Below are 13,483 nucleotides of genomic sequence, written 5' to 3' on the forward strand. Positions count from 1 at the left end.
GCTCGGGACGTCGGTCCACTGTGTCAAATGCCAAGTTTGAAGTTGAAAAATTCGATGGAACAAGCAACTTCGGCATGTGGCAATGTGAAGTCATGGACGTGTTGATTCAACAAGAGTTGGATATTGCGTTGGGAGGAAAGCCAGATGATATGACTGATCAGGGTTGGAAGAAACTTAATACTCAAGCTTGTAGTACAATCCGATTATGCCTTACCAAAAAATAAAAGTATTTTGTCATGAGAGAGACAGATGCTAGGGTACTTTGGCAGAAATTGGAGGATAAGTTCATGAAGAAGAGCATTAAGAGCCATTTGCACTTGAAGAAGAAGCTCTTCAGATTCCAATTTCGTGAAGGTATTTCAATGTCTGAACATCTGAATAATTATAATCAAATTCTTGCTGATTTGTTAAACTTGGATGTTAAAATCGAAGATGAAGATAAGGCTTTACTACTGTTGAATTTCTTGCCTGATACATATGAGTATTTAATTACTACTCTATGTATGGGAAGGAAAAGATTAGTTTTGAAGATGTATCTAGCTCTTTAATTAGCAATGAGTACCGGAGAAAAGATAAACAGGTACACCAAGATACATCAAGTGAAGCGCTAACAGCAAGGGGGAGACCACAGTCAAGGTATCCTGGAAGGAGGAAAGGTTTTCATTCGAAAACCCGAACCACATCACGTGGTTCATCAGTCGGCAGAAAACTCACCAGGGACGAGTGTTCCTTTTGTCATAATAAAGGACATTGGAGGAAGGATTGTCCCAACTGGAAGGGACAACAGCAGAATCAACCCAACACAGCCAATGTCGTGGACAGAGATGACGAGTCAGATTTTGCCTTGGCAAGCTCATCATCCATTTGTTGTTCCGATGAATGGATTATGGATTCCGGATGTACCTATCATATGTGTCCCAATCGGGACTGGTTTACTGATTTCACAAAAATTTATAGTGGAGCAGTACTTATGGGCAATGATAGTGCCTGTAAGACTCAGAGAATAGGTAGCATTCGGTTAAAGCTACACGATGGCAGCGTCAAGACTCTGACAGAAGTTCGGTACGTTCCAGACTTGCGGAAGAATCTCATCTCACTGGGATCTCTGGATTCAAAGGGATTCAAAATCGCCATTGAAGACGGAACTCTCAAAGTACTAATGGGAGTTCGGGTGGCAATGAAGGGTTTGAGGCGAGGAAACTTGTACTTCTTGCAAGGAAGTACTGTTGATGGAAGAGCTTCCACAGGCTGTGAGAAGCTAGATGAGACTGATGCTGACACCACCAGTCTTTGGCATATGCGTATGGGACACGCAGGAGAAAAAGTTTTGCAAACACTAGTGAAGTAAAGCTTACTCAAAGGTGCCAAGACAGGTAAACTGTCTTTCTGTGAGCACTGTGTATTGGAGAAGCAGAGACGGATCAAGTTTAGAACCGCAGTACACAATACACAGGGAATTCTTGACTATGTGCATTTCGATGTTTGGGACCTACCCAAAATGCATCTTTGGGAGGTAAACATTGGTTTGTAACTTTTGTTGATGATTATTCTCGTCATGTGTGGGTGTATACGATGAAGAATAAAGTTAAAGTGCTGAAAATCTTCCTTGATTGGAAGAAAATGGTTGAGACTCAGACCAGCAGGAAGATCAAGCGGCTCAGATCTGATAATGGAGGTGAGTAAACTTCAGACCCCTTCATGGAAATATGCCGGAGAGAGGGAATTGTCAGATACTTCACGGTACGAGGTACACCGCAGCAGAATGGTGTGGCAGAATGAATGAATCGTACTTTATTAGAGAAAGTGCGATGTATGTTGCTGAATGCTGGATTTAGTAAACAATTTTGGGCTGAAGCTGTGAGCTATGCCTGCCACCTCATCAACCGACTACCAGCAGCTGCCAATAATGGGAAGACACCCATTGAAATGTAAAGAGGTAAACATGCTACTGATTATGATTTTTTACACATTTTCGGATGTCCTGCTTACTATCATGCTAAAGAAAGTAAGCTTGATCCTAGAGCCAAGAAAGCAAAATTCTTGGGCTTTAGTACGGGTGTAAAAGGGTATAGACTCTGGTGTATAGAGTCCAAAAAGGTAATCATCAGTAGAGATGTTACATTCAATTAATCTGAGATGCTTAAGTCACATAAGCATAAAGACTCTAGTGAAGGCAGCAGTGATGGTGAAACATCAGATGATTCACAGAGTGTGAAGTTTATTTCAAAGAAGTTGGGAAAGCATGGACAAGATGATGTTGATAATCCAGTCACAGTACCTCCAAGTCAACCTGAGTCAATAGCAACCAACAGACCAAGACGAGAGAAACGTGTACCAATACGTTATGCAGACTATGTGACATATGCATTACCAGCTGAAGGGGGTGAGATCCCAACCACTTACAGAGAAGCTGTACAGTCCAGTGAACAAGTTGAATGGACAAAGATGATGAATGAAGAGATGCAGTCTCTTCACCAGAACCAGACTTGGGAGCTTATGCCGCTTCCAAAAGGAAAGAAGACAATTGGTTGTAAGTGGATCTTCAATCAAAAAGATGATCAAGCTGCTAAAAATGGAGTGCGATACAAAGCTAGGTTGGTAGCCAAGGGCTACGCTCAGACAGAGGGAATTGACTACAGTGAAGTATTCTCTCCTGTTGTGAAGCATTCATCCATTCGGATATTGTTAGTTTTGGTTGCACAATATGATCTTGAGTTAGCACAGCTTGATGTAAAGACAGCTTTCTTACATGGTGATCTGGAAGAGGAGATTTATCTGTCTCAACCAGAAGGATTCAAAGAAGCTGGCAAATAGAATTGGGTATGCAGTCTGAAGAAGTCTCTCTATGGCTTGAAGCAGTCACATCGGCAATGGTACAAACGTTTCGACCGCTTTATGTTGGATCTGAAATACACTTGTTGCCAATACGATCATTGTGTATATTTCAGAAAACTTGCAAATGGATCTTTCATTTATTTGCTTTTATATGTAGATGATATGTTAATTGCATGTAAAAGTAAGGGGGAGATAGATCGCTTAAAAACTCAGTTAAGTAATGAGTTTGAAATGAAAGATCTGGGAGAAGCACGAAAAATACTGGGATGGAGATCAGCAGATATAGGGTAAAAGGTACAGTTCACCTTACTCAGAAGCAGTATCTGAAGAGAATACTGCAACGATTCAACATCGACTCGAAGACGAAGCCGGTGAGTACTCCTATGGCCCCATATTTCAAGCTCAGTGCATTGCAGTCTCATAAAACCGATGAAGAGAGGGACTACATGAGGAATGTCCCATATGCAAGTGTTGTTGGAAGCTTAATGTATGCCATGGTGTGTACAAGACCTGATATCTCCTAGGCCGTTAGCTTAGTTAGTCGCTATATGCATAATCCTGGAAAGGTTCATTGGCATGCGACTAAGTGGATTCTACGGTATATTGCAGGGACCGTAGATGTTGGTTTGAGGTTCGAGAAGAGTGAATATAGTCTAGTAACTGGATATGTTGACTCAAACTATGCAGGTGATCTTGACAAACGTCGATCGACAACTGGTTATGTGTTCACTATGGCTGGAGAACCAGTTAGTTGGCGATCAACTTTGCAGTCAACAATTGCACTATCATCAACTGAGGCTGAATACATGGCTGTAACAGAAGCCGTGAAAGAAGCTATTTGGTTACAGGAATTGGTAACAGATTTGGGCTTTAAACAGCAAGAGGTTACCATTTACTGTGATAGTCAGAGTGCAATTCATTTGGCCAAGAATCAAGTATATCACTCTCGAACAAAACATATAGATGTCAGATTTCACTTTGTACGTGAAATATTAGAAGAAGATGACATCAAACTTCAGAAGATTGGTACTGAAGATAATCCAGCAGATATGTTGACGAAGGTCGTCACAGGGATCAAGTTTCAACACTGTTTGGACTTGATCAATATTGAACACTGTTGAGCACCGTCGGGTGCATTGGAGCCTATTCGATAGCAGAAGTCTCTCATGTCAAAGAAAGATGTGCATTCATTTGAAGAATGAATCAGTTTGTAAGCATACTGGTATGGCACACTTGGGTGGAGGGGGTAATTGTTGAATAAACCACCCAAGTATGAAATGGGTTTGGGTTTGCAGCCACCCACCCCAAGCTCACCAACCATCCACCCACCCACTCACCTCTAGAGGCTCTTCTGGTCAAGAGGAGTGGGTGTGTGTCCTCCCATTGCTCTCCTATAAAAGGAGAGCTCTACTAGTGATAGAGAGCAGTGGGTAAAGAAAGAAAGAGGAACGTGAGAGAGAGAAAAAGAATTTTGTAGAGTGTTTTGTAAATCTCGTACAAATTCTATAAAAGAGGCTCCAGTGGACGTAAGCAATTTGCTGAACCACTTTAAAATTGTTTTGCGTGATTTTTGGACAGGCCGGAGGCACAACATCCTCTTCTAGTCTTTTCTCTCTCTATGTGTGTGTGTTTCTTGGGACTTTCTCTCCCTAACAGTGTCTGAAAGCAAAAATTGAACCTTCCGATGTTTCGTCTTTCTCTTGTTTTTTGTTCTTATCTTTCCTTTCACCATATCTTCTATCAATTTAGGAAATTTTTCCTTCTAATTTTGTATGTAGAAATATATAAATTTTTATTTTTCTGTTAGGGTTTTGAGTTTTTTTGTTCGTCAGATAAATCTTTTGGTCTTTTGTTGTCTTTCAAGTATTTGACTAGATCTAATTCAGAACTTGCGTAGAATTTTGTTTAGAACTGAAGTTCAATTATGAATTTTCTGGGATTGAATAAGTGGTGTTTCTAGTTAAATTCAGAAATCAAAAGATCGGGACTAGAAGTGCATTCCAACTTGTCAAGAGTTAAAGTTTTGATAGAACTTGTCATTTTAATAGCATTCCAACAGGGGGAGTTGTATTATGTGACTCAATTTCATGTTTAGTGAACTTGTTTTACTTGTTTCCATGAATCCTGGTTGATAATGGGAGCACGTATGTGGGAAGACAAAGTGAGGGAGAGTCATCCCTTCGTAGAAAGGCACGGCCTCGTAGGAAGAATGAGAAGACGAATGAAGGATTAGGGCACGCAAAGAAGAGAACCTGTTTCCATCTTTGTCTTCGTCTGTTTGGGAGGAAGGCTTCGTGTTCGTATGTGGGAAGCTGAAAACACGTCAAAGTTTGTTTGGGATGAAGGAAGAGTAACGTTATATACAGTCATAAAATATGTAAATGTCGTATAATTATTTTAAAAAAGAGTAAAGTCTATTATTAAAAAATTAATTTTTTTATATGAATCTCGTATTAATTTATTTTTTTTAAAGAGATTATACAATACTTATACAATCACACTGTAAATATTATTTTTTATAAAAAAAATAATAATATAGATTTTTTGTCCTTCGAAACAACTGTGGTTAATAAGCTTTAGAAAAATTATACAATTTATAAATATACTAAGGTTATAGTATTTCTTAAAAGTGGGTCATCTAGTATGACAACAATGAGTCATGACAAGTATGAAGAGATGGATAATATTATTTAAAAAATTTTATATTATATATATTATCCACGGGATATAATTTAAAACTTGGCTAACCCATCCTATCCCAACCCCAACCTAGTATTTAATATTCAAAGTTGCTGTCTATCATTTCTTCAACCACCGCCTTGACGTTGACGAGGTTTCTAGAATCAAGTTTGAGAAAATTTAATTTAGACGCATACGTGAAGCACGTCGGATTAGAATTTATTTTTATGAGTTTTGCTATAGATTAATTATTGTTCACCAACTCTACACCTTACACGGGATGTAGATTTTGTCCTTTTTATTTTTCTTGATGTTGAAACGTTGTTTGGAGGAGAAGAAAAAAAGCATTTCAGTGCCTGAACCTTTGACATATGGTGGAGTTTCAGTACCTCACCACCACTTTTCTCAATCTTTAATGGCTGCCCCCATTTGAGAAATTGTGCATGGAAAAATAAAGGGCTGGAGCAAGACAAGGAGCTTCACCTTTTGGCTGGCATGCCCACATAGTCAAAGTGACGTAGCGGAAGCTATTAAAGAACACAGAAATCATTGACTTCAAAATAGAGAATCATCAAATATATACGTAATATATTTTCACAATATATTTCATAATAATATATATTATAAAATGATGATATTTTTATAAAATAATATTATTTTTATAAAGTGTTTTATAAAATTATTCCTTACTTAAAACATAATTATATAAAATATTGTGTGTAAATTATTTTCCACCAAATATATCATATCTCTCATTACAGTCCTTGTCTCGTGATAAGGACATAACTTCTCCAATGGAAAGTTAAAAAACAGAAAGAATTTACTAATTTGCTGGCAAAGAAAAGTGAGCATATAAATGAAAAAAATCTGATACGTGAGGGAAAGATAAAAAGATAGAAGGAAAGAGAGATGAAAGAATGCGTAAGATTCAATATTGAAAATTTTGAAGAATACTCATATATATATATGAGATATTGGCCGTCATAATTGATAACTACGGACACTCAATTATGACGACTACGGGTAGTCATAATTGACAGTTACAGGTGATCAATTATGACGGTTGAGGATGGTCAATAATGACAGCTATTATGACGTCTAAAGGTGGTCATACAAGTCGGTTTATAACACTCTTATTTTGGATGACCACATAAAAAGAATATGGCTCGTTAAAATCTTACCAAAGAAAAACTCTGCGGGAGAAAAAATTAATGGCGAATGAAAAAGAGTACAGTATTCATGTGTACCTCTAAACGCTTTAGGATTACCTTATTAAAACGTTGCAAAAGAAAACCCAATGGGAAAAATATTAGCAAATGAAAAATAGTACAATCAGTATTAGTCTTCAAAACATTTACTCCTCCTAAAAAAGTGCACTATGTTTTGAAGTCTTTGCATTCCAATGTTCTGCACAATCTTCTTAAATGTTGCAGTTGGTAATGCCTTAGTAAATAAATCTGCCAAATTACCACTTGTTCGTATCTGTTTGACATCAATTTCACATTTCTTCTCGTGAATTGCAACGATCTCTCTGTGTGAATCTGAAAGATAATAGGCATCCGTATATCTAACTAATTGTAGAATTGATCTATGTGGATAAAATAATCTTATATCAATCGTACCTCGAAAGTAACGAATGACATATTTAATACCATTATAATGTCTTTGAGTTGATGCAGAACTATATATTGTAAGTAAATTAACTGAAAATGCAATATCAGACCGAGTGCAATTTGCAAGATACATCAGGACTCCAATTGCACTGAGATAAGGTACTTCAGGACCAAGAATTTTTCATCGTTTTCACAAAAAAGAAATAGGTCTTTCTGCACATCAAGTGATCGAACAACCATTGGAGTACTCAGTGGATGAGTTTTGTCCATATAAAAGTTTTTCAAGACTTTATAGTGAAAAGTCTTTGGTTGATGCATCTCAATATTGTGTACCAACTCTTTAAATGATACAGTTGGTAATGTTTTAGTAAACAAATTCATCATATTGATTCAAGATCGTTTTAACATTAAATTCACTACTCTTTTGGAGTTGTGCTCTTCTAGAGTTCTTGTAAATAACATAGTTAGTGAAAAAGTCATCAAAATTAAACTGCCAACCTCCATATTTAACAAAAACGGTGGCCACATTTTTAGACCAAACAAGCACCACAGGATTTTACAGCTCTTCTGTAACTGTCAGGCGCAGCAGAGTTATGATGCTACATCTCTTGTCTCTTGTAGAGAGATACTTCACGAGAGATACTGTGAAACAACAGAGATACTTTGTCCTTCCTTTTACTTACCTGAGGATGTTATTCTTATGATAGGAGCAGATATTCATCTTTCTGGAATGATTTATTCTAATGTTATTTCAGAATCAAGATTTCTTAGTGCTCAATATTTTTGTCTCTATTAAGACCATGTCTCGAAAGTTATTAGTTAAAGTGAATGAGGTCAACCAACTCAATAATCAAATATCTTAATTGCGTTAGAAGCTCTCTGAGAAGAGTCGTAAGAACAAGAAACTGAAAGAAGAGAATAAGGCGCTAAAACAATATGTCCGTGATCTTCACGATCAGCAACAACAGATATTTGAAAAAGTTTAAATACTTAGAGAATAAGGACAAGCTGCATTTAATCTCGTCGTGGATATTTGAAAAAGTTCAACTTCTAAGAGAGTAGGGTAAGCTGCTTTTAATTTCACGATCTAGTAAATAACTGTAGAATATCGGTGTTTAGCGTATCCTCTATCAATATATACAATTTTTTCTTGCTTTCAAAATTTTCTTTATAAAAGAAATATACATGTGAAAAATGATAATCAATCATATTTAAAATTTTTAAACAAAATATCTACTTTTTACATAAGTCAAAAAGAGCATCAATCACTTTTGAAAATATTCAAATAAAGCATACACATGTAAAAGATGACAATCAATCATGTTTAATATTTTCAAAATTCAAACCTTTAATCATGTCATGCACATGTGAAAGATGACAACCAATTATCTTTCAAAATTTTTAAATTTAATTTTTAAAATATTCATGCACATATTGAAAATGTATTTTAATACTTTATGATAAAATATTAATTTTGAGTTTTAATCTTAATTTCAAATTTTTAAGATATTTACAATATTACTCTATGACTTTAATGTGAATTTGTTCCCTTCTTACTCATACTTGGTTTCTTGATTCTATTGTATAGATAACTTGAGTTTAAGACTCATTTATTCTTTAAATTCATTTGTTATCATCAAAATCTATGTGTAGATATATAATTACACGAAACTTGAAACATTGGGTTCAACACAGTGTTCAACCAGTTCGGATTTTCTCAGATCTATACTCCCTAGCCTTGAATAGTCGACACACGTCCCACCACAATGTTCTCTTTCCGTCGATCTACTGGGACGATGTGGAACCGTGTCCAAAATGTCAGCGCTTGACTCTCATGAGTGACTTATTTCCACACGTGCCCTTCACGAGCCGTCGCGCACGGACAGCTCTGCTGGCTACAAGCGCCGTACCAGCAGACTCTCCACCCTCCGATTCTTCAGATCGGCATGACCCCACCTCTATTTCACTGGCGCTTGGTCCTTACACGCCACTACAGAGGCGCAGGTTGGTTATTCCACCACTACATATCTGCTCTTTCAATGCTAGTCTATCCGGGTTATTATTTTTCCTATCCAGTGATCTTGTGAAAGGGACTAACGAACTCACCAACAAATATATCAAGACTTTCAACTACAATGCATCCGTTTACACTGCATCCAATGGTGGCTTACCTTCAAAACGTCTTTTAATACGGTACCCTCTTTGTAGGGTTTGGATAGAGACCAATAAATTGGTCTCAAAATTCTTTTTTTCTTTTTCTTTTTTCACCTCGTTTGCATTGTGGTTGTTGTTTTGAGATATTTTGTTGAAGAATTTCACCTTCTCTAACTTGTATCATCTTTTATTTTAATGAAATTTGCCTGTTTAGAAAAAAAAAATATTCGTATTAGTTTAGAGTGGCAATCGCTCCAATTCTTCTAATAATAAAATAAGATAAGAAGAGATAAATTTAATTATTTAATTATGTTTTAATTTATCTTAATGTGTAATTCTTAATATGTAGGCACTTACTTAAAATAATTAATTTAGGTAAAGTGTAGAGTCTTAACACAAGATCTAAATTATAATGAGGCCATGTTGGAAATATTAAAACCAACACAAATCCGATATTGTTTTGGCATTTGTTATATGCAATTATAATTATATTATAATAAATATTTAGTTCATAAAAAAATCTCACAAGTTAATATTGCTGGTTAGAGGTGTAACCGGTCCAGTTAGATCTGATGTTAGACAAAATTTGAAAACGAACCGGCATACACCGACTTTGTACTTTCGAAAACCGATTACATATTGGTTACCATTTTAAACTGGTATATTCGATTTTAACCGTTTCGATCCGGTTTTCTGATTTTAATAGTATTAATATATATATTAGTATTAATTATAGTGATTACAATAACCATATAGAAGTATTTGTTCTAGTGATTTTAATTTATTTTAACTATATTATTTATATTGATAGTACTAGTATTACTATATCATTATTTCATATATAATTATTTAGTATAGTTATTTATATAGTAATTTATATATAGACTTAAAATATATTACTAATAGTAATATAGTATTAGGCCATAAAATGTAAATTGTAATTAATATACATTATATACTAATGTATATTAGTATTACTGATTTACTAATTTATTTATCAAAAAGAATATATTGATAATTTATTAGGCCATGAAATGTTATTAATATATATATTTTATGATTAAATCATATGATCAAATAAATTTACATGTTTAAGATTAAAATTTTATGTTGTAAATTATAATAAAATTATCTTATATATAATATAAAAAATATTATATATAATATTAAAATTATTAATTTAAAACATATAATATAGATAATTGATCTAGTCCGATCTTAAAAAGCATAAAACTGAAATCGGACCCGTATCGACCAATTTTAAAACTAAGGAAATGGATCTCGAATCAGATCAGTTTCATCAATTCAAGTTGGTCTGATCCAATTTTTCAATTAATTTTTATATCCCTATAATGATGGTTGTAAAATATTAAATTATAAAATTATTTTTATTATAACTGAATAACAGAAACCATTCCAACGAGCTCGGCACAACAAAGGACACCCAACCCAGCCCAGTCACGGCAATGGGGTACAAATCCCAACGAAGTAAAAGGCTGAGTCCAAACAAATTTCAAAAGCCTTATTTAATAAGAAGATATGTAGTTGGTAATCTTAAGTAAAAATAAAATAAAAATTGTGACAACATTGTTACAACTGGCCATTAATCATATAACAATAATAATATTTTAATAATATTTTATTTAATTTTTATCTTAATTCAACTTAATATCTAAATAGTATCTTATTCTAATGTTGACTTGAAAATAGTACACGATTTTGTTTTACTAGTCAATTTCCTAAATCGAACATAGAAATGAGAAGTGGTATAAAATTTATAAATTGATTGGAGCCAACGTCGCCTCGATGGATGAAAAATTATGAGTTAGTTTTATTTATTTTTTATTTAGATAACACCATTTTAATAATAATAATAATAATAATAATAAAAGATAACAAATAATATTTCTCATAATTAATTTTTACAATCTTTATTGATGATGAGGCTAAGATTATCTTACAAAGGCTATACAATCTTTATTGATAAAAAGTAAATGATATTTATAATTATAAATGCTTAAACCGTTTAAGCTGAATATACGAAACTTAAATAAAAAATAAATAATAATAATAAATTTTATTTTTTTAAAATAATTATTCGATATTTATATATTTTATAATTGTATTTAACGTTACTTCGATTAAATTTGCATAATAGCCTAGCCTTCGTTCCGGACGATAACCACGAAGAGATCTTTGTGTCAGAAAGCAAATTACTTTTGGACCAATTTGCCATTGAGCTTATTATGCTGAAGTAGTTCCAAGAATTTGAGGTACTCGATCGTAGATCGTAGAGTATGCAGGTGGCAACCAACTCAAGTGCTGGCCCAACGACCGTGTCTAGTGATGGTCCGTACACCATTGGTATCGATATTCTCGTGAGTTCCTCTTTAGAACGGTCCGGCTGGTTTCGGGTGTTTAACAGCCCTCAATCAAGGGCGACACATCAGCAAATTTACAGTAAAGAACATAAAACCGAAACACCCAATAATTTCAAATTTTCATTGTCTGTGTTCACCGTCCGTTGCCCATTCTCCCCCGAATCAGCACAAATCAACATTTTTTGAAGTTAAATTTTTACACAAAGCAACTCAAATCACAAGCCCAAACACTTTTATTCGTTCAATTCCTCCATAGCTTTACCAGCTGCCTCCAATTCGTCAGCCACCTTCTTTTATTGCAACTACCCAAACAAAAATGGAAGCCAAAGATGAAAGAACAAAAAGCTAGCATCGAAGCACAGAAAATTCCAAATTTCTCACATTTGTCATATGAAAGCGTGACCTTAGTGTCTTATCACTTAGAGTCAATGCGAAAGCTTGGATTTTTTGAGCTCAAGAAGATCAATTTGTTGGTCAATAGTCCAAACGAGAAAAAATCCATGCACAGGGAAGCTCAAGGTCATCGAGTCCAAGTTTGTAAACTATTTTCTGCGAGGCCAATCCCATTACCAGAAATTGCACAATCTCCACTCCAATCCCCATTACCAGAAATTGCACAATCTCCACTCCAATCCTCTGGGGAAGGGACGCCGGTTTGAGGTGGTTGGGGGGTGTTCGACGCCGCTGCGAGGTGGTTGCGAGAGGGGGAATGTGTCGCAGAGCATAACTCCTGGAGATTTTTTTTGGGGGGGGGGGGAAGATTTTTGTGTGTCGCAGAGCATAACTCCTTGGGGGGAGGGGAAGAAGATTTCTGTGGATCCAATTTTTTTTATGAATATTATTAACATGTGGTGCGGTTACATTGTTAATAAAATGGAACTCATACGTGGCATGTTTTTATTGGAGGGCTGTTATTTGAAGAAAAATAGATGGACCGGTCCTAAGATTTTCTCTATTCTCGTTGTTTTTCCATTCGCTGTTGCCCGATGTAACGCTCTTGGTTTTGCCGTTTCTCATAATCTTGCCACAGAATAATTACCACTGTTTAGATAATAATATTTCGAAAAATAAAATTAATTTTCTTGGTTAAATATCACCGCCTAATTGATGTATTCATGTACATTTCAGACACATGAATTTGGTTAAATTTATAATATCACTGAATTTTTTAATTTTTTTTATATAAAATGAACTTTGACTAGACATACAAAATACAATCCAATTATAATCAATAATATATTTCCAATACACAAATTTTTTTATTGTTGACATAGTCTTGTCCATACTGTAACTCTTATAGATCAAAAGTCTGAGAGATAACATCATGCACATAACTCCAAACTCTATCTAAAACAGAGTAGAATACATACTCTATAGGCATGGTATATAGTTTTAGGATGTGTAACTTGTCTGCATTCATTAAAGAAAATACTAGGATTTATTATTAAAAAAATAATTTTTTTATGTGAATTTTATATTTATCTTTCTTTTTAAAGAAAAAAATACTATAATCACAAAGAAATCCCACAAAAGTAAATTTAGAATATCACATGATATGTTAGGTATAGTTTATAATTTATAATATAAATATAAATTTATTTTTATACAAACTCTTTATAATTAAGATATTTCTCTTTTATAAAAAGAGTGCATGACCAAAGTTGTAGATATAGACGTGATCATAAAACTAGCAAAAGTTACAACAATTAGGATTTGTATAATTTTGAAAAAAGATAGGCATCGTATATTTAATATTGAGATTCTACTGATGGTATATAATATTATAGATGTATTGGTAAACAAAATAAATAAATAAATAAA

Source organism: Carya illinoinensis, chromosome 5, assembly GCF_018687715.1.
Source record: "Carya illinoinensis cultivar Pawnee chromosome 5, C.illinoinensisPawnee_v1, whole genome shotgun sequence".
In the NCBI taxonomy this organism is placed as follows: Eukaryota; Viridiplantae; Streptophyta; class Magnoliopsida; order Fagales; family Juglandaceae; genus Carya; species Carya illinoinensis.